Raw genomic sequence first — 22,479 nt, 5'->3', positions numbered from 1 at the left:
GGGTGTACACCCACCACCGGAGTGGAAGAATGGCAGGCGCATCTTACAGATGACAAGTCGCTGGTCAGAGGGCAGATCAGCTCCACGGTAGGTCCTGGTGTCAAGGACATGGGCTCGCATCCGCTGGTCCGTCACTATGTAGTCCAGCAGATGTTCTTGCGTGGACCCGGCATGCATCCATGATGTTGTGTGGATGTGCCGATGCCAGAACAGCGTGTTGGTAATTACAAGCCCATGGGCTGCACAAAATCTAGCAGCCTCCTACCGTTGTTATTGAGCTGATCTGGCCCATGCCCTCCAATCACTCCAGACCAGGTGCCAGCATCATGACCAACTCGGGCATTGAAGTCACCCAACATGATGACTCTTTTCCGAGGGGCCAATTTAGCCAGCACCTGTGACAGGAGGTCATAGAAGGCATCTGACTCATCGGCTTTGCCTGCATCCCTCCATGGATGTTCATCTTCGGTGGGGGCATAAGTAACCACGACCACCATTCCTCGCCTCCGGTTGATGGGAAGGTGAGCCCAAAGTAGCCTGGGGCTTACAGCTTCCCACACCTCACCGCCACGCTCCCACGCCCCCTTCATTCTTTTGTTCAAAAGAAGAGCCACACCCTGTTGTTTGGCAGTCTGCTGCCCCGAGTAGAGGACTGTCCACCCCTCATGGTGGCAGGAGCCAGAACCGGTCCACCGGACACACACACAGACACACACACAGATACACACACAGACACACACAGAGACAGACACACACACAGACACACACACAGACAACAACAACCGCCATTCGCCACTAACTGGCGGTGACGTCACCACGACGCTTGTGCCAGGCTATGTGCACCGTGAGGCCACGTGAAGTGTCGTACGCCCGCTGGCAGGAGGTCACTGGGCAGACCCAGGTGCCACGGGTCGACTGACTGAGATGACTGGCTGATGCACCACCTGTGCCCCCTACTGTGCCAACCTGCTGTGCTTTAGCCACCCAGCGCTCCGCTCGTTGTGAGCGTCGCTCCTCCGCCCTCCGTTGTTGTTGGAGGGCGACTGCCTCCAACTGCCCAGTAGCATCCTTCACGAGCCTCCTCCACAGAGGCCGATCTTGACACCGCTGGTACCAGTCATCGGCAAGTCCACTCAGCTCCACGTCCTCCCGTACCACATCACTCAATCTCTTCTCTAGCCCGTGCCGCGCCCGCTTAGCCCTCTCAATCCGGCCAAACAAAAGCTGTTTCGGCATGCGGTGGCTGGGCATGCGGGCTACATGACCCAGCCATCGCAGCCTTGCCTGCCGGAGGAGCTCACCGATGGGACCCTGCCCAGATCTTTCAAGGATTTGTGAGCTCCTCACACAATCCAGTCTGGTTAAACCCAGGATGGATCGTAGGCAGGCCAGCCTAAATGTTTCTAACCGGCGAAGATGTTCCATTAGGGGGGTCCACGTTTCGCAAGCGTAGAGAAGGGAGGGAATGACCATGGCCGAGAAGACCTGAAGCTTAGTGCGGAGCGACAGACCAGGTAGCTTCCACACAGCGTTACGCAACCGATGAAAAGAAATTGCCGCTCGACTGATTCTGAGTGAGACCTAAAGTATACACATCCGCAGAGGCACCCCTTGAAATAGCTGAGTGATTAGCTTGTAACTGGTCACAGAAATAGTTATGTTAAAGTCAGAGCATATACATTCACCGAGGCACCTAGTACAAATCAAACAGGAGAATTTAGCGAAACACAACCACGCTCAGACCGTGGACCTTTAAGCTGTGTGCGAGCAAACAAGGTGTCCTGACAAAGAAATAAGCATAAAAATTAGCATTTGATTGGCCGATTTTAGAAAAGAGGTGGTGTACGTGCCGATGGACTTGCCGTTTGGCGCGGGGGGAGAGGGGGAGTTTACCTATTGATGGTGTGAAAAGGGAATTTATGAGAGCTGCGAAAGTTTGGGGTACCACTACTTGAAAAAATATACTGTACCATTGAAATTAGTTTAATGTTTAGTTCGATTTAGAACATCTTTCCAATGGTTGCTTAATTTGAAACCATCTTCTCGGTTGAAATTGTGTCTGTGTTTGTAGATCTGAATTGCCTCGTGAACAAATCTCTGATAAAAACCCGTGGGTTTGCAAAGAACCTTGGTATCGGAGAAAATTATATCGTGATCCCCCACAGCGTTGTAACAGTGATCAGCCACGGCAGAATAATTCGTTTTGCCGTGTTTCAAATCTGATTTGTGCTCGCGAATTCGGTCAGAGACATGTCGCTTTGTCTCCCCGATATAGCAATCACCGCAGGTACAACTCAATTTGTAAACCCCGGGGTACTGTAAGTCAGGAATGACATCCTTCACGGATGGGATCAGATCACGAATTTTGTGTACTGTATTGAACCGGACCTGGATCTTGTGTTTGTTTAGAATTTTGGAAATCTTTTTAGTAACGCCTGCTATATATGGTAGTGTGATGGTTTTGACCGGAGTATCAAGTGGTTGTTTCTGTATGGAGGGAGAAACAGCTTGGCGGATGGTACGGTCAGAGTAACCATTCCTTTTGAGGGCCAGGTGTACATGTTTTAATTCACTGGTCAGGTGGTGTTGGTCCGAAATGCAATGAGCCCTATGGTATAAAGTTTTGATGAGAGAATTCTTTTGGGCTGGGTGGTGGTGGGAATCAGGTTTCAAGTAGGAATCTGTGTGGGTGGGTTTCCTGTAGACAGAATGCTCCAATGAGCCATCAGGTCTCCTCTCAAACAGAACATCTAAGAATGGTAGCTTGCCATCTTTTCTCCACTTCCATGGTGAATTTGATAGCGGGATGTCTGGAATTGATGTGGTGTAGGAAAAGGTTCACAGCTGGGAGGCCATGTGGCCAAATGACGAAAGTGTCATCCACATATCTCTTCCACAGGGAAGGTCTGAGGGTGGAAGTCTGGATGGCGTCTGATTCTAATTTCTCCATGAAAATATTGGCTATCACTGGTGACAAGGGGGATCCCATGGGGGTACCCTCATTTTGTTTGTAGAAGGAGCCATTCCAAGTAAAGTAGGTATTGTTGAGGCAGTGCCTAACCAGTGCAGGTGTGTCAGGGTCTAGTCCAGGGCTTTCACATTATTTTTCCACACGCACACGGCACGTGCACACACTCAAAGCACTTGCAATTTAAATTTAGATTTAAAGCTTTCGTGACTGCAGGGATTCATTTTCTTGGTTCTTTCGGTAAAGTCACCACGTAGAAGGGAAACAATAAAATAATAAAAATATATTATTTTATTTTTTATTATTAAAAATAATAGAAAAAAATATTATTTTATTTTTTATTATTTTCTTTCCATTCTACGTGACTTTAAAAAATATAAAGAAAATATAATTTTCTTTTTTATTATTAAAGATGATAAAAATATTTTTTTATTTTTTTATTATTTTATTTCCATTCTACGTGACTTTAAAAAATATAAAAATATATTATTTTATTTTTTATTATTAAAAAGAATAAAAAAATATAACTTTATTTTTTATTATTTTATTTCCATTCTACGTGACTTTAAAAAATATAAAAATATATTATTTTATTTTTTATTATTAAAAAGAATAAAAAAATATAACTTTATTTTTTATTATTTTATTTCCATTCTACGTGACTTTAAAAAATATAAAGAAAATATAATTTTCTTTTTTATTATTAAAGATGATAAAAATATTATTTTATTTTTTATTATTTTATTTCCATTCTACGTGACTTTAAAAAATATAAAAATATATTATTTTATTTTTTATTATTAAAAAGAATAAAAAAATATAACTTTATTTTTTATTATTTTATTTCCATTCTACGTGACTTTAAAAAAATATATTAAAAAATATATTATTTTTTATTATTAAAAATAATAAAAAATATATTTAAAATGTATTTTTAAAAAATAATATTTAATTTTTATTATTTTATTTCCATTCTACGTGGTGACTTTACCGAAATAACCAAGAAGACACTTGCAATTTGATGTAACTTTAAACTTTTTTTACAGATTTCACGTCTTCAAAACGAGGCCCCGACGCTTTTAACAAATAACCTTCCTGCAAACCACGTTCCTCCCGACTCCACAAGTCCACGGTGACAACAACAAAGGCCGCACGACATGCGTGGACAAAATAATTTCTTCTGCCCACGCGTTAACGCCGCGCCAATGGTTCGCGGTGTCCCAGGCACCACCAGCAGCACGTTCAGAGCGCACTGCGCTAACCACTGCGCCACCATTCTCCCGTACACAACATACATAGATTTCTGCACGGTTTTTATATATAAAAAAGGCGTTCATTGATATAATTGTATATACTGCCTCCATTGAGTGCCTATGAATCAGCCGTTTAAAATATTGTGTGGTTATATTACGTAATAGCACGGACGACGTGTAGTGTGTGTGTGTCATTGTGTACGTGCTGTGTATATGGGGGAGCGGTGGTGCAGCGGTTAGCGCTACGCTGCGCTACGAACCTGGAGACCCGGGTTCGATTCCCGCTCACGGCCAACACCAGTGACGATAATCTGAACCGGTCCTGGGCCTCCCCTAGGTCGATTTAGCCTCAAATGAGTACCTTGTGCGGTGGATAAAAACATTGCCACTGGGGAGACAAAGGCGGTCGGGCGTGGTGCTGGCCACCCACCCCCTCGTGTACCGTTCTGGCCTTCATAGGTGCTGCTCGCTAACAGCACTTGCCCCTACAGTCTGTTAAGGCTATATGGTGGATCTTTGATCTTTGTGCTGTGTATATGGGGGAGCGGTGGTGCAGCGGTTAGCGCTACGCTGCGCTACGAACCCGGCGACCCGAATTCGAATCCTCCCACGGCCAACACCGGTGACGATTATCTGAACCGGTCCTGGGCCTCACCTAGGTCGACTCAGCCTCAAATGAGTACCCGGTGCGGTGTGTAGTAAACATCGCTAGCACTGGGGAGACAAAGGCGGCCGGGCGTGGTGCTGACCACCCACCCCCTCGTGTGCCACAGTGCCGGTAGCCTTCATAGCTGCTGCTACTACTCGCTAGCAGCACTTGCCCCTACAGCCTGTTAGAGGCTACACGGTTGTAATGTATATATAGCTGTTCACGAATTTTACAATACTACGTTACGTAGATATATACATGTAATTTACTTACCATTTTATAAACGTTGTAAAATGTGTATATGTGCGTCTATAGGCTGTACATTGATGTATTGTACAATTCAGTTGTAATATATATTCTGCTCTGCATATTCACTATACGTTGGTGTTATTTACATATATCCCACTATTAAAAAAAAGGTTCATACATGGCTGGATGTATATATGTACACACATGTGTACAATTATATGTGTGTGTGTGAAAAAGCGTTTGTTTTCTATCAGAAACATAACTTGAATACAGTGAGGGAAAAAAGTATTTGAACCCCTGCTGATTTTGTACGTTTACCCACTGACAAAGAAATGATCAGTCTATAATTTTAATGGTAAGTTATTTGAACAGTGAGAGACAGAATAACAACAATAAAATCCAGAGAAACGCATGTCAAAAATGTTATAAATTGATTTGCATTTTAATAATTTTAATAATTGACCCCTCTGCAAAACATGACTTAGTACTTGGTGGCAAAACCCTTGTTGGCAATCACAGAGGTCAGACGTTTCTTGTAGTTGGCCACCAGGTTTGCACACATCTCAGGAGGGATTTTGTCCCACTCCTCTTTGCAGACCTTCTCCAAGTCATTAAGATTTCGAGGCTGACGTTTGGCAACTCGAACCTTCAGCTCCTTCCACAGATTTTCTATGGGATTAAGGTCTGGAGACTGGCTATGCCACTCCAGGAGCTTAATGTGCTTCTTCTTGAGCCACTCCTTTGTTGCCTTGGCCGTGTGTTTTGGGTCATTGTCATGTTGGAATACCCATCAACGACCCATTTTCAATGCCCTGGCTGAGGGAAGGAGGTTCTCACCCAAGATTTGACGGTACATGGCCCCGTCCATCGTCCCTTTGATGCGGTGAAGTTGTCCGGTCCCCTTATCAGAAAAACACCCCCAAAGAATAATGTTTCCACCTCCATGTTTGACGGTGGGGATGGTGTTCTTGGGGTCATAGGCAGCATTCCTCCTCAAAACACGGCGAGTTGAGTTGATGCCAAAGAGCTCCATTTTGGTCTCATCTGACCACAACACTTTCACCCAGTTGTCCTCTGAATCATTCAGATGTTCATTGGCAAACTTCAGACGGGCATGTATATGTGCTTTCTTGAGCAGGGGGACCTTGCGGGCGCTGCAGGATTTCAGTCCTTCACGGCGTAGTGTGTTACCAAGTGTTTTTTTCGTGACTATGGTCCCACCTGCCTTGAGATCATTGACAAGATCCTCCCGTGTAGTTCTGGGCTGACCCCTCCCGTTCTCATGATCATTGCAACTCCACGAGGTGAGATCTTGCATGGAGCCCCAGGCCGAGGGAGTTTGACAGTTCTTTTGTGTTTCTTCCATTTGCGAATAATCGCACCAACTGTTGTCACCTTCTCACCAAGCTGCTTGGCAATGGTCTTGTAGCCCATTCCAGCCTTGTGTAGGTCTACAATCTTGTCCCTGACATCCTTGGAGAGCTCTTTCGTCTTGGCCATGGTGGAGAGTTTGGAATCTGATTGATTGCTTCTATGGACTGGTGTGCTCCTAATCTCAGCTCGTTACCTGTATAAAAGACACCTGGGAGCCAGAAATCTTTCTGATTGAGAGGGGGTCAAATTCTTATTTCCCTCATTAAAATGCAAATCAATTTATAACATTTTTGACATGTGTTTTGCTGGATTTTTCTTGTTATTCTTTCTCTCACTGTTCAAGCAAACCTACCATTAAAATTATAGACTGATCAATTCTTTGTTAGTGGGCAAACGTACAAAATCACAGGGGATCAAATACTTTTTTTCCTCACTGTACGTAGCCAACCATGCCATATCGGAGGTGCGGGGGAAGGACAACAAACTAAACACGAAAATCAGTTTAAAAAATAATTAGTTTTCAATTTAGATTTAAAAGTGCATCAGGATTAAACGTGGAATTATTGACTTGTTTCAATTAGTAACCTGCCATTGTTATAATAATTGTCATGTTATACAAAACTAAACGTTTCAGATTGTATTTGCGTTCAGCACGATAATTGTCAACCCTCGATATACCTTAAGCATGTTGTGAGCATCCTGTCGTGTCTTGTGTTGAGTACATTCATCATAGGTTTGCTCTGTAAAGGGGGGAATCGCAGTGAATTTATCCAAGTTTGCTCACGTCCCTAAGCCTCAGTGTGGACTGCATGATGACAGGTACGTTTGACGGTAAATTAAGTGTGCTGAAAATTTAAAATGCAACAGTGATGAATACTTTTGATTTAAAGCTTTCGTGACTGCAGGGATTCATATTTTTGGTTATTTCGGTAAAGTCATTTGATTGTTTTATATTTTTATTATTTTATTGCTTCCCTATTGTTTCACGACGTTTCGACTGCAACACAAGCAATCATCATCAGGTGTGAAAGCCACAGCAATCATCATCAGGTGTGAAAACCACAGATTTGTGGTTTTCACACCTGATGATGATTGCTTGTGTTGCAGTCGAAACGTCGTGATAATTTTATTGTTTTATATTTTTATTATTTAATTGTTCCCCTTCTACGTGGTGACTTTAACGAAAGAACCAAGAATATGGTGATTAATACATTAATTATGCTGAGTCATACAGTGTTAAGGTGTGTTGTACTTGTATAGCCATGGCAAAGCTTGATATTTTAAACGTGTTTGTCTTATTGCAGATGCAGTGGCCCTTCTGAGCTCCTGTCCCCACAAGGCCAGTTGGGTAATTTGGTTATGTCTGTATATAATAGCTATATGCTCAACTTAAAAGGCTACACTTGTCATTTTGATAACTCTGTGTCGTCTCAGCTCTTAACCTCCTAATGCAATGACTACAATTAACTGCAACGTTTTATTGTTAAAATAAGCGATGCAGTAGAGACTATGTGTCTCTTTGCCCATCTCTGTCTGGGCCCTTTGGTCGAGTGTCTGTCCCACGAGACATGCTTCATCATGCCCTGCATGTCTTATCTATCTCTCTGTCCCTTCCGCTTCCGAAGTGTAAAATCTTGGAGTATCAAAGGCCACCCTGATTTTCTTGTAATCATGGCATCTTTTTTCACCTTGCGATACTGAACAATAATAAGGCACTGTTGTATTTATATGTTTATAACCCTACATTTTAATTGTGCAAACCTGGAAGCAAATTAAAGGAGATAAGAAAAGATGGAGGCTTAAAATGCCGTCGTCAAAAAAGTCAGAATAATTGTCTTGCTCAAATGAGCATTGTTGCACACTGCTGTTTATAGCCCTGATCCAGCGGTGGGATTTCACCTTTCCGACGGCAGGGGGAGACCCTATGCATAGGACAACCACCGATGAATTGTTCTCACACACACTGGTACTTACAGACCACGCAGGGTTGATGGGCAGAGTCAATCCCAAATGAGGATTTAAATTTGTAATCTTCCAATTTGCAAGCATTCCATCTCGTGCTGAGCCACAATGTCGGATAGCTTTAAAATGCGGCCATAGACTCTAAAAAGAGCTCAACATAATTCGCTTGGGAATGTATTATAATAGATGATAAAATCAATTAAAATGTAATTCCTTGATTTCTTTTGCAGATAAAAAATGTCAAAAGTACAAGGCCAAGCATATAAAGCTGTTTCCAACATACAGGGTAGCCCAAAAGTTAGAGTAATTTCATTTAATGTAACACTGGCATTTAAAAAATGTGTTTATTCTTTAACGTAATATTTTATCTATTATTATTAATACCTATTTTCTTCTGCCCCTGGGGTCACCTCGACAAAGAACCCGAATTGAATTGAGACAAAATAATTGATGAATGTTCAAAGATTACACCTGCAGTCAAAAGAGTCCTTAATTAATTTCAAAAGAGAATTCAAGCATCCATTAATGTCAATGGGAGTCAGTTTGAACGTTTGTTAAAATAAATCAAATAACCCGATGTGGTTTGTAAAAAATAAGTATAATAACTCTTTGTGCCCTTACTTTTGGGCTGCTACTGTATATTTATGCACTCTGGATAGGGATAAACATTTAACATGGCACAATATACATCAAGAAGCTTTGTAATACCGCTCTCTATGAAACGTGGTGTGTGCAGCTGTGTTTGCTGGTGACAAGAGTGTGGATCATCGCACGTCGGGGTCAACAGAGTCACCAAGTGGAGTGGCCAAACTCCGATCTCTCGTGAGCGTCACTGATGTTCCAGCTCCGGCATTTCGAAATAAAGACGACAGTGGGTCTGTCTCCCAAATCACCTTTCACACAACACACATTCAACATGCAAACGTTATTCAGCGAAATCATCCAAAATGCACCAGGTCTTACCAGTCCAAAGCTAATCAGGTTTAAGTCTGATTAAGCATTCAATGGGTGGTCATCGGGACTTGCCAGATGTTGATAGCTTGGACTATGATCTGGGTTGTCTCCGAGTTTTCCAGTTTTCTACAACATGCTAACTTTCTCATGAATGGAAATGGCCAAACATTCCAAACCAAGATCTTCTGGAAACACACTCTTAGGAGTCAGTGAGGTTTTCCTGGAAAATTAAATAGCTTGATCTTTAAGAGAGTAATGCAAGTTACGGGTCGAAATAAGCAACAGTCAATCAGAATATTCTGGTTGATACTGGTTTACTAGTATCAAGTCGATACCAGATGACAGGTATGGACTAGAATACCTATTTAAACAGTTCACAGAATAAGCCTGACTTCATCCTGATTACAGTGTGGCATTCAGGCAAGATGGGAGGGCCCATTGGGTGTGGCCGGCCTGGTGGAATCGCAAATTAAATGTTGAATTTTAGCCTCCTTGACGATCACAGCGATGCCGATGCCTATGGAGTACATTTCAATGGCATTACTGGCCAGCTGGTTTCATGGTCTACGGCAGGGGTGGGGAACCTTTTTTCTGCCAAGGGCCATTTGGATATTTATATAACATCATTCGTGTTATATAAACAAATTAATTGGTGATAGTTAATAGTACAAAGGTAGATTGCCAATACTACTAAATAGGCCACATTCTGGTTGTGCAGAGTCGACAAGAGGCATGGCAACCATAGGAAGAGACCTTATGACAGATGCTCAGGACTGGATGGGCAGTGGAGTCGCCAGGAGCAGCATGATCAAGCTGTTCCCCCGTGTGTCACACAAGCCAATCAACCTTTGCCAACACATCCTGAGCAGGTAAAATTGCATCACAGACTTAACATGAAAATGTAAATACTACATTTAATGTGCACGTTTGGTAAGAATATGATAAACCACGATCGCACGCGCGGTTTAAGGATTAGTTCCAAAGAAAGCATTGCAATTTTGATTATTCATAGAATTTAACAACAGTTACCTCCTTATCACTGTTCTTTATCTGCTGTGACTACTCTTCGCTTGAACCTCACCCATTGAACTCTACACATATAATAATAATAGGGGTTTTCCCCTTTTTCTGGCAACAAAACTGAAACCTTTTTACAAGATTCATGTCTGCATTAACCACAATACCTGCAGTCAAAATGCAAACAAAACACATACTATGATAATATGATGCATTGTCCTTGAAACTGATTGGTCCACACCAAGGGACGGCTTTCTTTTGAGCCTCGACCCAATTGGTGCTCGACCAGATGACATCAAAAGGCTCAAAAGAAAGCCGTCCCTTGGTGTGGACCAATCAGTTTTATGGACAATGCATATATTATCATAGTATGTTTTTTGTTTGCATTTTGACTGCAATTATTGTGGTTAATGCAGTAAACATGAATCCTTGTAAAAAGGTTTCAGTTTTGTTGCCAGAAAAAAGGGGGAAAACCCTATTATTATATTTTGGTACTGGCAAAGGAGGTCTAAGGATGTAGATGCTCTACACACATGTTGAGCACTCGGTTTACCGAACTATTTCATCTCATCCACGCTCTGCATGCGCTAACCACAACAACTCCCTCTTTGCTTCTTTCTTCCCTCGCTTGGAGAAGTCTGGTGGTATCAACGGCTGTCGCCACGATGACATCTTGTGTTTTGACACGATTGTGATTGGAGGGCGATGTTTAAGTGCTTACTCTTTTTTGACATCTCAGGTGGCATGCGGTGAGAAATCCTACGGTGATTCCAAAAGTCGCATGTTTTTTTCTCCAAGTTCCACTAGGTGAGACAAACCAGTGCTTTAAACAACGGCCCAAACACCGGTGCAGTATTATCGTATTTAACGTTCTTATACAGTGCCTGCCCCAGCGGTAGTGGGTTTTTTCCCCCGCTTGTTGTAAAGGTCCCGGGGTTAGAATCTAGCAGACTGTCCTGGATATTACTGCCAGGCAATGAACTGCTAAGTACGACATGCCGTCTGCTTCGAAGAGGATGCTAGAAGAGCCCGTGGCATTGTTTTAAGATGAGTTGGCCATTGCGTGCCGGAGTCAAATTTGCAAATGACAGTCCTGCACTATTGTACGCCGTATATTGAAAGGTTGAATTTCCCGTGGGGGTAAGAAGTGAAACGCTTAGTGACGGTGCTGTTGTTACGAGTGTGTAACAGGGAGTTCATTGAATCTTCAGACAGTGATTGTACTCGGTTGTCAAGAAATTGCCATCCGCCACAGTCGGTTCGTGACCTTGTGCAATGTGTCAATAGTGAGGAAGGGAATCAAGGCATAGTTTATACATTCCAAATGTTAGGATTTATTGTATTCTAGATCGGGTTACCGTCCTTCTGTCTGTCGTCGTGAAGCATGTTTAAAGAATCCGTCCGCATTGGTGCCCTATAAAAAAATATTGAGGGAATTGCACGTGAGAGAAAATGAATCAGAACAACCCACCCTCCCATATTAAACATGAGCAACCCTCACAAGTCCAGTCATGAAGCTGGGTGTAATTACCAGCGAAGCATCACAGTATGCAATTTGTAAATGTTGAGCATTTATCAATGGTATGGGTTTCTTGGGTTAGATCGCAAAAATGTAAATGTGTCGTTAAACCCGCCACCACCCGACACAGCCAACTAGTAAGGTTTGTCACGTAAACAGAACGTGCCAATTCGTTACTAGTACAGCACGCCGGTGTGTTGCAGAGCAAATCCACAACATTAACAATCTGAGTACGACGTTTCGCCAGTGTTCGCGACCAGCATCATCAGGCGACAGCCAGATTTGTTCTGTCCTCCTGTCTCCACAAATCTGGCTATCGCCTGATGATGCTGGTTGTAATTACTGGCGAAACGTCGTACTCAGTTTGTAAATGTTGTGGGTTTACTCCACAACACACCCGGTGTGCTGTGCAGGTAACGAGTTGGCATGTTCTGTTCAGATGTCATAGTTTTCATAGTTTCATAATTTCATTATTTGGTATAGCCCTGTGAGCCATTCGGCTCTTGAATCGGGTGCAACCGCAACAAACAAAAAACATGAACAAGAAAACATCTTGAAGTGACTTTGTGCATGTACAAACAGAAAATCCAGGAAAAAACATCAAAATATTCCTGAAATAGCACTGCACACCAGCGCTGTGTGCAAAAATCCCAGTGGGATGCAAGTCAAACAAAAACAAGAAAACTTAGATTAGGGCATCAGTCTAACTCCGTACTACAATAAACAAAAACATTACCAAACCCAAAAACTTTTAGAAATCACCAAAATAAAGCCATAAATGCAATGTAACAGTGATCATAGGAACTGTGACCGAATTTTTAACAATAAACTACATAAATAACATGTAACACCAAACCCTAGAGCCACAGCTATGTCGGGTGGTGACGGGTTTAACCACACATTTATATTTGCGCGATATAACCCCCCCTCCAAAAAAACCTTACTAGTACAGCACGTTGATGTAACGGAGAGCAAATCCACAACATTTTTAATCTGAGCACGACGTTTCGCCAGTGATTACAACCAGCATCATCAGGCGGACGGCCAGATCTGTGCATTTACTCTGCAACACACCGGTGGGCTTAAGTATGAACTAATTGGCACGTCTTGTTTACGTGACAAACCTTACTAATTGGCTGTGTTGGGTGGTGGTGGGATAACGACACATTTATGCGATCTAACCCAAACAAAAACCTTTCTACTGTATTCACAGCAATTGGCGCCCCCTATTGGAGTGATGTATTTTTTGACCGATGTTTTCCTGGGTTAATAAGTATAGTGACTATAGTCTATATGGTGAATAATATGGCCTACTGTGAGGGTTTTTTAAAATTGACGCACTAATTGTAATGCTGGTCATTGTTGTTCGACATTTTAGCGTACAACAAACGGAGGACGCTGAGGATGCTATGAAGAACTTTCTGAAAATATTTAGAGGGATTTTCTGAGTTGGTAAATTGATTTTGAAACGTCTGACCGAGGTGTTCTAGCAAAATTGCGTCACTTATATTCTTTACGGATGGTCTTCATCATAACAGCAATTTCCTTGCCTGCAACACAACTTGTATAAGTTAATGTTTTTTTTTTATAATGTAGTTTATCTAATAAAAACATTTCACGGTTGGTGTTGCATATCTAATCCTCTGATCGTATTACCAGTTTCAGTAAATGGTCAAGAGATGTAATGTTCCACAGTTGTGAAAATAAAGTCAAAGTTTCAAAATACTTTTGAGCGCCGAACGACGCCTCTGAAAGGTTTTTAGCCAGCGGAAGGACAAAGAAAATCCTTCTGTGATAGCGGAGGCGGCGGGGAGGGGGGACTGTGGACACAGCTCCTGTATGGGATGGAGAGTTTCTCCAGCGACCTAGGGGAAGAGGAGACGAGGCCACATGGTGGGAGACTGTGACGCAGATCTGAGAGAGGTCGCTGTTGTGCAGCAGCAGCGGTAGCAGCTGCGGGGATTGACGGGAGGGTAGAACGCGTTGGAACCTGTGCCAGGCTAGGTGCAGGAGGTCACGGGACAGACCCAGCAGGTGACATTAGTTGACTCACCGAGATGACTGGCAGATGCACCACTGTGCCAGGCTAGGTGCAGGAGGTCATGGGACAGGGCCAGCAAGTCACATTAGTTGACTCACCGAGATGACTGGCAGATGCACCACTGTGCCAGGCTAGGTGCAGGAGGTCACGGGACAGGCCCAGCAGGTGGCATTAGTTGACTGACCGAGATGACTGGCAGATGCACCACTGTGCCAGGCTAGGTGCAGGAGGTCACGGGATAGACCCAGCAGGTGACATTAGTTGACTCACCGAGATGACTGGCAGATGCACCACTGTGCCAGACTAGGTGCAGGAGGTCACGGGACAGACCCAGCAGGTGACATTAGTTGATTCTTTAGCACCCATGCAGAACTGCCATAAAGTGGCGGTGACGTGACCACAGCGCTTGTGCCAGGTTAGGTGCACTTAAAGTGCACACTTTGAGGCCACGTGAAGTATCGAAGGCTCTCTGCGAGCCGGTCACGGGACAGACTGACCGAGATGACTGGCTGTTTCACCACCTGTGCTCCCCATTGTGCCAACTCGCTGTATTTTATCCGCCCAGTGCAACGCTCGTTGTTGTGAGCGTCGCTTCTCCAACCACTGCTGTTGTTGGGAGGGCGACTGCCTCTACTGCCCAGTAGCGTTCTTCAGGAAACTCCTCCACAGAGGCCAAGCTTGGCACCGCTGGTCGGCAAGTCCACTCAGCTCCAAATACTCCTGTGCCGCATCAGTCCATCCCTTCTCATAGTTTCATAGTTTCATTTATATGGTATAGCCCTGTGAGCCATTCGGCTCTTGAATCGGGTGCAACGCAAACAAACAAAAAAACATGAACAAGAAAACATCTTAAAGTGACTTTGTGCATGTGCAAACAGAAAATCCAGGAAAAAAACATCAAAATATTCCTGAAATAGCACCGTACACCAACGCTGTGTGCAAAAATCCCATTGGGATGCAAGTCAAACAACAACAAGAAAACTAAGATTAAGGCCATCAATTCTAGATTTAAAGCTTTCGTGACTGCAAGGATCCATACTCTTTGGTTCTATTCGGTAAAGTCACGTAGGTAAATTGTTGTTTTATTATTTACCTACGTGACTTTACCGAATAGAACCAAAGAGTATTAAGGCCATCAGTCTAACTCCGTACTACAATAAACAAAAACATGGTCAAACCAAAAAACTTTTAGAAATCACCAAAATAAAGCCATAAATGCAATGTAACAGTGATCATAGGAACTGTGACCGAATTTTTAACAATAAACTGCATAAACAACCATGTAACACCAAACCCTAGAGCCACAGCTGGCTGCATGAGTTACTCCACAAACAACAGGAGCATCGGTCGGAGTATCAAATTTTTCAATGCACCTTTAAGATCAGCATGCTAAATCACAAAACAGATAATACTTTGCAGCGGTCATCCGGAGCGAAACATTTTATTTTATTTTAGGCCACTGAATAGCAGTGGCAAGCTAGGGGTGTACAACTCCTCTAGAGCAGTTTTGAGTGAATATCTCATAGGTAGCGATTCAAGTTGCAGTTTATTGGCAATAGCATTCCAGACCCTGGGGGCATCAATAGCAAAGGCCCTTCCTCCGGGTTTTTGTACGGGCAATAGGGAATGTGAAGCCGGTAGATGAGCAAAGACCCGAGGTCAAAATTTGTTCAAATGTGTTCTTTGAAACAGAGAGGAGATCCAGCAGCAGGCAGTCTGCGGGTTGTTTGGTTCTCCAGCTCATGGTGCGAACCCCTCGCCCACAACAGGGGGGGAAGGGAGGGGAATGAGAAGGGAGGAGCCGGAAGTGAGGGGGGGCGGGGTCTGAAGTGAGGGGCGAGGGGGGGGCGGAGGTGAGGGAGGTGACGGGGGAGAGGAGGGCCGGAAGCGAGGGGGGGAGGGTGGGAAGGGCGGAAGCGAGGGGGGAGGGGCATAAGTGAGGGGAGGGCCCGGGGGGAGGGTCCAAAGAGAGGACGAAAGAGGGGCCGGATGTGGAGGGGGGCCGGATGTGGGGGAGGGGCGGATGTGGAGGGGGGCCGGATGTGGGGGAGGGGCGGATGTGGAGGGGGTGAAGTGAGGGGGAAGGGCTGGAAGTGAGGGGGAGGGGCTGGAAGGTGGCGTCCTAGCCAGGTGCTGTCCCTGTCTCTCATCTCTCTGCGTCATCTCCCAGCTGCTCGGGACGTCTCCTGGGCTCCCGGGCGTTCCAACAGAGGTCTGACTCCACCACTCCACCACCCTCCTCCTCCTTCCCTCTCTCTCTGCGCTGTCTCCCACGCAGCCGCTGCCGTCTTTGTCTCCCCTTGCTGCTGTGGCCACGGCCCCGAGATCTGTGTCAGTGTGTGTCTGTGTGTGTGTGTCTGTGTTTGTGTGTGTGTCTGTGTCTGTCTGTGTGTCTGTGTGTGTGTGTCTGTGTCTGTGTGTGTGTCTGTGTTTGTGTCAGTGTGTGTGTCTGTGTGTATGTGTGTGTCTGTGTGTGTGTCTGTGTGTGTCTGTCTGTGTGTGTGTGTCTGTGTGTGTATCTGTGTGTGTGTGTCTGTGTGTGTGTCTGTGTGTGTGTCTGTGTTTGTGTCAGTGTGTGTGTCTGTGTGTCTGTGTGTGTCTGTGTGTGTGTCTGTGTGTGTCTGTGTGTGTGTGTCTGTGTGTGTGTCTGTGTTTGTGTCAGTGTGTGTGTCTGTGTGTCTGTGTGTGTCTGTGTGTGTGTCTGTGTGTGTCTGTGTGTGTGTGTCTGTGTGTGTGTCTGTGTTTGTGTCAGTGTGTGTGTCTGTGTGTCTGTGTGTGTCTGTGTGTGTGTCTGTGTGTGTCTGTGTGTGTGTGTCTGTGTGTGTGTCTGTGTTTGTGTCAGTGTGTGTGTCTGTGTGTCTGTGTGTGTCTGTGTGTGTGTCTGTGTGTGTCTGTCTGTGTCTGTGTGTGTGTGTCTGTGTGTGTATCTGTGTGTGTCTGTGTGTGTGTCTGTGTGTGTGTCTGTGTTTGTGTCAGTGTGTGTGTCTGTGTGTCTGTGTGTGTCTGTGTGTGTGTCTGTGTGTGTCTGTCTGTGTGTGTCTGTGTGTGTGTGTGTTTGTGTCAGTGTGTGTGTCTGTGTGTGTGTCTGTGTGTGTGTCTGTGTGTCTGTGTGTGTCTGTCTGTGTGTGTGTGTGTCTGTGTGTGTATCTGTGTGTGTGTGTCTGTGTGTGTGTGTGTGTGTTTGTGTCAGTGTGTGTGTCTGTGTGTGTGTCTGTGTGTGTCTGTGTGTGTCTGTCTGTGTGTGTCTGTGTGTGTGTGTCTGTGTGTGTTTGTGTCAGTGTGTGTGTCTGTGTGTGTGTCTGTGTGTTTGTGTCTGTGTGTGTGTCTGTGTTTGTGTCAGTGTGTGTGTGTCTGTGTGTGTGTCTGTGTGTGTCTGTGTGTGTGTGTCTGTGTGTTTGTGTCTGTGTGTGTGTTTGTGTCAGTGTGTGTGTCTGTGTCTGTCTGTGTCTGTGTGTGTGTGTCTGTGTGTGTGTCTGTGTGTGTCTGTGTGTGTGTGTCTGTGTGTGTCTGTCTCTGTGTGTGTCTGTGTGTGTATGTGTGTGTGTGTCTGTGTGTGTGTCTGTGTGTGTGTCTGTGTTTGTCAGTGTGTGTGTCTGTGTGTGTGTGTCTGTGTGTCTGTGTGTGTGTCTGTGTGTGTGTGTCTGTGTGTGTGTGTGTCTGTGTGTGTGTCTGTGTGTGTGTCTGTGTGTCTGTGTGTGTGTCTGTGTGTGTGTGTGTCTGTGTGTGTGTGTCTGTCAAAACAACCCCCTACCTCCTCGCGGGGCCGGACGGGCAACTCTGTCGTGGACAGTGCTGTGGGGGGAGATCCAATTTTGATTGGCTCCTCCCCTCATGGCATATGTGTCCACCACAGGGGCTAAACGGGGGCTCTGGACGGGTGCGAGGGGCTGGTAAGCCCTCCATCTTCAATTAATTACCACGAAACCACGAATTAAACTGAAATATGTAACTAATAAGCTTGTGCCGGAGGCCCCGGGGGGCCAGGCGTCTATGACGTCTCCTGGCCAAACCCCATTTGGCGGAGCCAGGAGATTGAATACCTACCCTCGGGGCTACTCCAGAAACAACGAAAAGCCACTACGGGTGACCACGTGGAATGTTCGAACGCTCACTGCAGAGGAGAGGCTGCCACTCCTCTGTCGGGAGCGAGACCGGTACCGGCTGGATCTATGCGGCATTCAGGAGGTCCGGTGGTGGGTGTACACCCAGGACCCCATTCCAACATAAAGTGGCCTGGTCTCAGTTATCTGATGAAATTTGCAAGCAAGAATTTCATCATCGCTTGCGGCTGGGATTGGCATCGTCCCCGACTCCTCTTGATGTCGAGGGTAAATGGGCGAGGTTTAGGACTGTGACTCATGCAGCTGCAATGGCTGCTTTGGGTACGCGGTCCAGACCTCCCCAGAGACCCTGGCTGACAGAGGAGGTGTTCAGGATGGTTCAGAAAAACGACAGGCCCACTGTCATCGGCTACAGAATCCCACGTCAGAGAATGAGGAGGCTTACCGCAGCCTTCGCTCGGAGATTCGGAGAGCCGTGAGGCGCTGCAAGGATGGGTGGTGGTCGCGGGTTGCTGAGGAGATGGAGTCTGCCTCAGTGGCCCGTGATCACAAATCTCTATTTAACTCCATCAAAAAAGTAACCTGCAGCGCCACACCTATTACCATCATTAGGGGAAAAAACGGTGATCCAATCTCCGACCCCCAGGAGCAGGTTCGCAGATTTGCTGAGCATTTCTGTGAGGTCCTGGGGGAGGGAAAATCCCTCAGCCAGGAAAACATCGTGGCACAAAGTGAGGATGACCCTGCTGAGGCTGCGGTGCCTCAAATATTGGAAGAAGTCACCCCCTGTGAGTGGTTGGCTGAGGTGCCATCTGCTGAGGAAGTATTGAAGGCGATCCGGAGTCTGAGACCAGGAAAAGCAGCGGGCAGAGATGATCTCCCAAGCGAAATGCTGAGGGAGGGTGGCGTTTGTGCACAGACTGCCCTATATGACATCATAACAACAGTCTGGACCACTGGACGGGTTCCGCAGGATTGGAAGGATGCCCTGGTGGTCCCCTTTTTTAAGAAGGGGGACCGCACTGACTGTAACAACTACAGGGGCATCTCACTCCTCAGTGTGCCGGGAAAGGTCCTGGCAAGAATTATTCAGCATCGCCTTGCCAGGCACGCTGAGGAGAGGCTTGCGGAGCCCCAATGCGGTTTCAGGAAAGGGCGGTCCTGCACAGATGCCATATTTTCTGTCCGTCTGCTACAACAGAGGTGTAGGGAATTCCAACAAGACCTACATCTCTGCTTTATTGACCTGGTCTAGGCCTATGATACCATCAGTAGGCCTGGGCTCTGGGTCGTTCTTCGTGCTTTTGGAGTACCTGACCCTCTGCTCACGATCATTAAGGACCTTCATGATGGTGAGCGGGCCCGGGTAAAACTAAGTGGCCGGGAGTCAGAGCCATTCCCTGTACACCTTGGGGTGCGACAGGGATGTCCTCTGGCTCCCACATTATTTAACATCTATTTTGACCACGTAGTTCGTGAAGCCTTCAATAGCTGTACCGGGGGAATCTCCATATGGTACAGATATAATGGGAGGCTGATCGATGCCCGGGTGCGGTCAAGGGATGGCTCCCTATTGCTCAACCACGTTATGTATGCTGATGATTTGGTAATAGCTGCTCAGTCAGAGGAGGAGTTGGAGACGCTGCTGCTGAGACTGGAGCGTGCCACTAAGAGGTGGGGCCTTACCATCAGCCCCACCAAACTAAGCACCTGCCTGGGTATTTTGTACCATCGGACACTCCACCCCCACAACTCCCAATCGGTGATGGGGCAGTTGTGGAGAGAGTGGAGAGTTTCCCATACCTGGGCAGTGTGCTTAGTCGTGAATATATGAATAAGTATAGACGTGTAAGGCACATGTGACTGTATATATTCATTCCTCTGTGCCTCGATACTGACGTGTAGATGGTTTGGATATTCTTATTTTCTGTCTGCAGCTGACGCTGGTCTGATGGAGCAAATGCACTCAGCGCAGCTCGGTACGACAAGTCAACATTGCGACCAGCGTGCATACGGCACGGATCGGACTGGAAATTTGACACAGCACCAGAGAACTCGTACAGGAGAGAAACCCTTCAAGTGCACTGTGTGTGGGAAGGCATTTTCACAGTCATCACATCTGCAAAGACACCAGAGTACACACACGGGAGAGAAACCCTTCAAGTGCACTCTGTGCGGGATCGCGTTTGCACAGTCATCTACTCTTGTAGAACACCAGAGAACACACACAGGAGAAAAACCCTTCAAGTGCAGTGTGTGTGGGAAGGCGTTTGCACATTCATCTACTCTTGTAGAACACCAGAGAACACACACGGGAGAAAAACCCTTCAAGTGCAGTGTGTGGGAAGGCATTTGCACATTCATCTACTCTTGTAGAACACCAGAGAACACACACGGGAGAAAAATCCTTCAAGTGCAGTATGTGTGTGAAGACATTTTCAGATTCATTTGCTCTTAAAAAACACCAGAGAACACACACGGGAGAGAAACCCTTCAAGTGCAGTATGTGTGTGAAGACATTTTCAGATTCATTTGCTCTTAAAACACACCAGAGAACACACACGGGAGAGAAACCCTTCAAGTGCACTGTGTGTGGGAAGAAATTTTCAGATTTATCTACTCTTAAAAAACACCAGAGAACACACACGGGAGAGAAACCCTTCAAGTGCAGTGTGTGTGTGTGAAGGCATTTTCACAGTCATTTGCTCTTAAAACACACCAGAGAACACACACGGGAGAGAAACCCTTCAAGTGCCCTGTGTGTGGGAAGAAATTTTCAGATTTATCTACTCTTAAAAAACACCAGAGAACACACACTGGAGAGAAACCCTTCAAGTGCAGTGTGTGTGTGAAGGCATTTTCACAGTCATTTGCTCTTAAAACACACCAGAGAACACACACAGGAGAGAAATCCTTCTTCTGCAGTGTGTGTGGGAAGACATTTTCTGATTCATCCGCTCTTAAAACACCAGAGAACACACACGGGAGAGAAACCCTTCAGGTGCACTGTGTGTGGGAAGACATTTTCAGATTCATCTACTCTTAAAAAATACCACAGAACACACACGGGAGAGAAACCCTTCAAGTGCAGTGTGTGTGGGAAGGCATTTTCACAGTCATCTGCTCTTAAATCACACTGGAGAACACACACGGGAGAGAAACCCTTCCAGTGCAGTGTGTGTGGGAAGGCATTTTCAGAGTCATCTGGTCTTAAATCACACCGGAGAACACACACGGGAGTGAAACCCTTCAAGTGCAGTGTGTGCGGGAAGGCATTTGCACATTCATCAAATCTTCAAGTACACCAGAGAACACAGAAGCATCAGAAGATCCACAAGGAGTGGAGTCTGAAATCAGCTTGTGAAAGTCAAAGTGCCACCATGAGCCCATCCCTCATGAAACAAGAACCAGAAGAAAATCCCAGCTTAGACACTTTTAAAGTTATTGAGGTGAAATATGAAGAGGTGAAGGCGAAATGTGAAGAGGTGATGGTGAAGAGCGAAGAAGTGAAGGTAAATTGTGAAGATGATTCAACTCCAAAATGGGACCTTCACATCGATGGAGGCAACGTGAAGCAGGAGGAGAATTCTCACTGTGAGGCAGAGCGAGGCAACTCCCAGCAGTTTGTGGAAGTGGAGGCGTGGGTGGACTTCCTCCTAGACAATACAAAGTCAAGTGAAGACCCGGTAGATGTGTAAGCTTGATATAATGTCGCTCCAATAGATGCACCTTTGTCACAGGCCTTTAATGACAAGAACGTGAAGTTGGACACTCAATTTTTAGGTTCAACCTGCAGAGTAAGGGCGGCCAGTCTTTGTGGACCTGTGGGTTGGGTAGATCTTTAACCAGGAGCGAGAGACAATATGCCCCCAAGCATTCACTATGTTATCATAATTGCATTTACACGGTGCTTGCTTAACCGCCTCAGCAACTCGGAGTTTTGTGTCATACCTCGTCTGAAACACTCGAAGAGCATCCCCAAGTAGCAGCTGCCCCTGTGTGGCACAAGGTGGTGGCCCTGCACCGGCCTGCATGTGGACAAGAGCCTGTCAGTAGGGGGCGATGATTGATGCGTCATCTCAGTTGTGTAGTTTGTAGGTAATGTTTAAAATTTGCTACATTTTGACTCAGACGCCAGCATGCAACGGCCTACTCGTTTTGAATGACGCAACAATAGTACGTTGTACATACACTGTTAAGCAGACAGTGCGTATTTGTAAAATAACTTCTTGTTAATACGATGTAACGTGATGCAGTCAATTTTGCTGCAGTAATCAATGTTAATATGCCCGTCAATAATTTAGAATTAATACTTGTCTTATTGTGCGCGTACATGTAACACTTTGTCTGAGGGTCAAACATTGAATAAGTGATGTTAGGACAAAGTGTGTGTGTGTTTTGGAAGTAACCTGTACAGAGAACTCGGGTGAGA

At 45.5% G+C, this 22,479-nt stretch overlaps 2 long non-coding RNA genes across 2 annotated transcripts; both read left to right on the top strand.

Moving 5' to 3' along the window:
* The first annotated feature begins 7,131 nt into the window (after positions 1 to 7,131).
* LOC142913873 (uncharacterized) lies at positions 7,132 to 13,670 on the top strand. Its single transcript, XR_012934950.1, has 6 exons — positions 7,132 to 7,312; positions 7,798 to 7,841; positions 9,192 to 9,330; positions 10,128 to 10,278; positions 11,166 to 11,233; positions 13,324 to 13,670. It is a non-coding gene; the product is annotated as an uncharacterized LOC142913873 (long non-coding RNA).
* Positions 13,671 to 16,095: 2,425 nt separating this feature from the next.
* On the top strand, positions 16,096 to 20,943 carry LOC142913872 (uncharacterized). Its single transcript, XR_012934949.1, has 2 exons — positions 16,096 to 16,198; positions 19,985 to 20,943. It is a non-coding gene; the product is annotated as an uncharacterized LOC142913872 (long non-coding RNA).
* Positions 20,944 to 22,479: the final 1,536 nt, after the last annotated feature.

Source organism: Petromyzon marinus, unplaced genomic scaffold (genome assembly GCF_048934315.1).
Source record: "Petromyzon marinus isolate PM22_M1 ecotype Great Lakes invasive population unplaced genomic scaffold, UKy_Petmar_22M1.pri1.0 PM_G_Scaffold_263, whole genome shotgun sequence".
NCBI classification, from domain to species: domain Eukaryota; kingdom Metazoa; phylum Chordata; class Hyperoartia; order Petromyzontiformes; family Petromyzontidae; genus Petromyzon; species Petromyzon marinus.
Note: the sequence above shows the minus strand (reverse complement) of the source record. Positions and strands in the feature narration are given on the sequence as shown.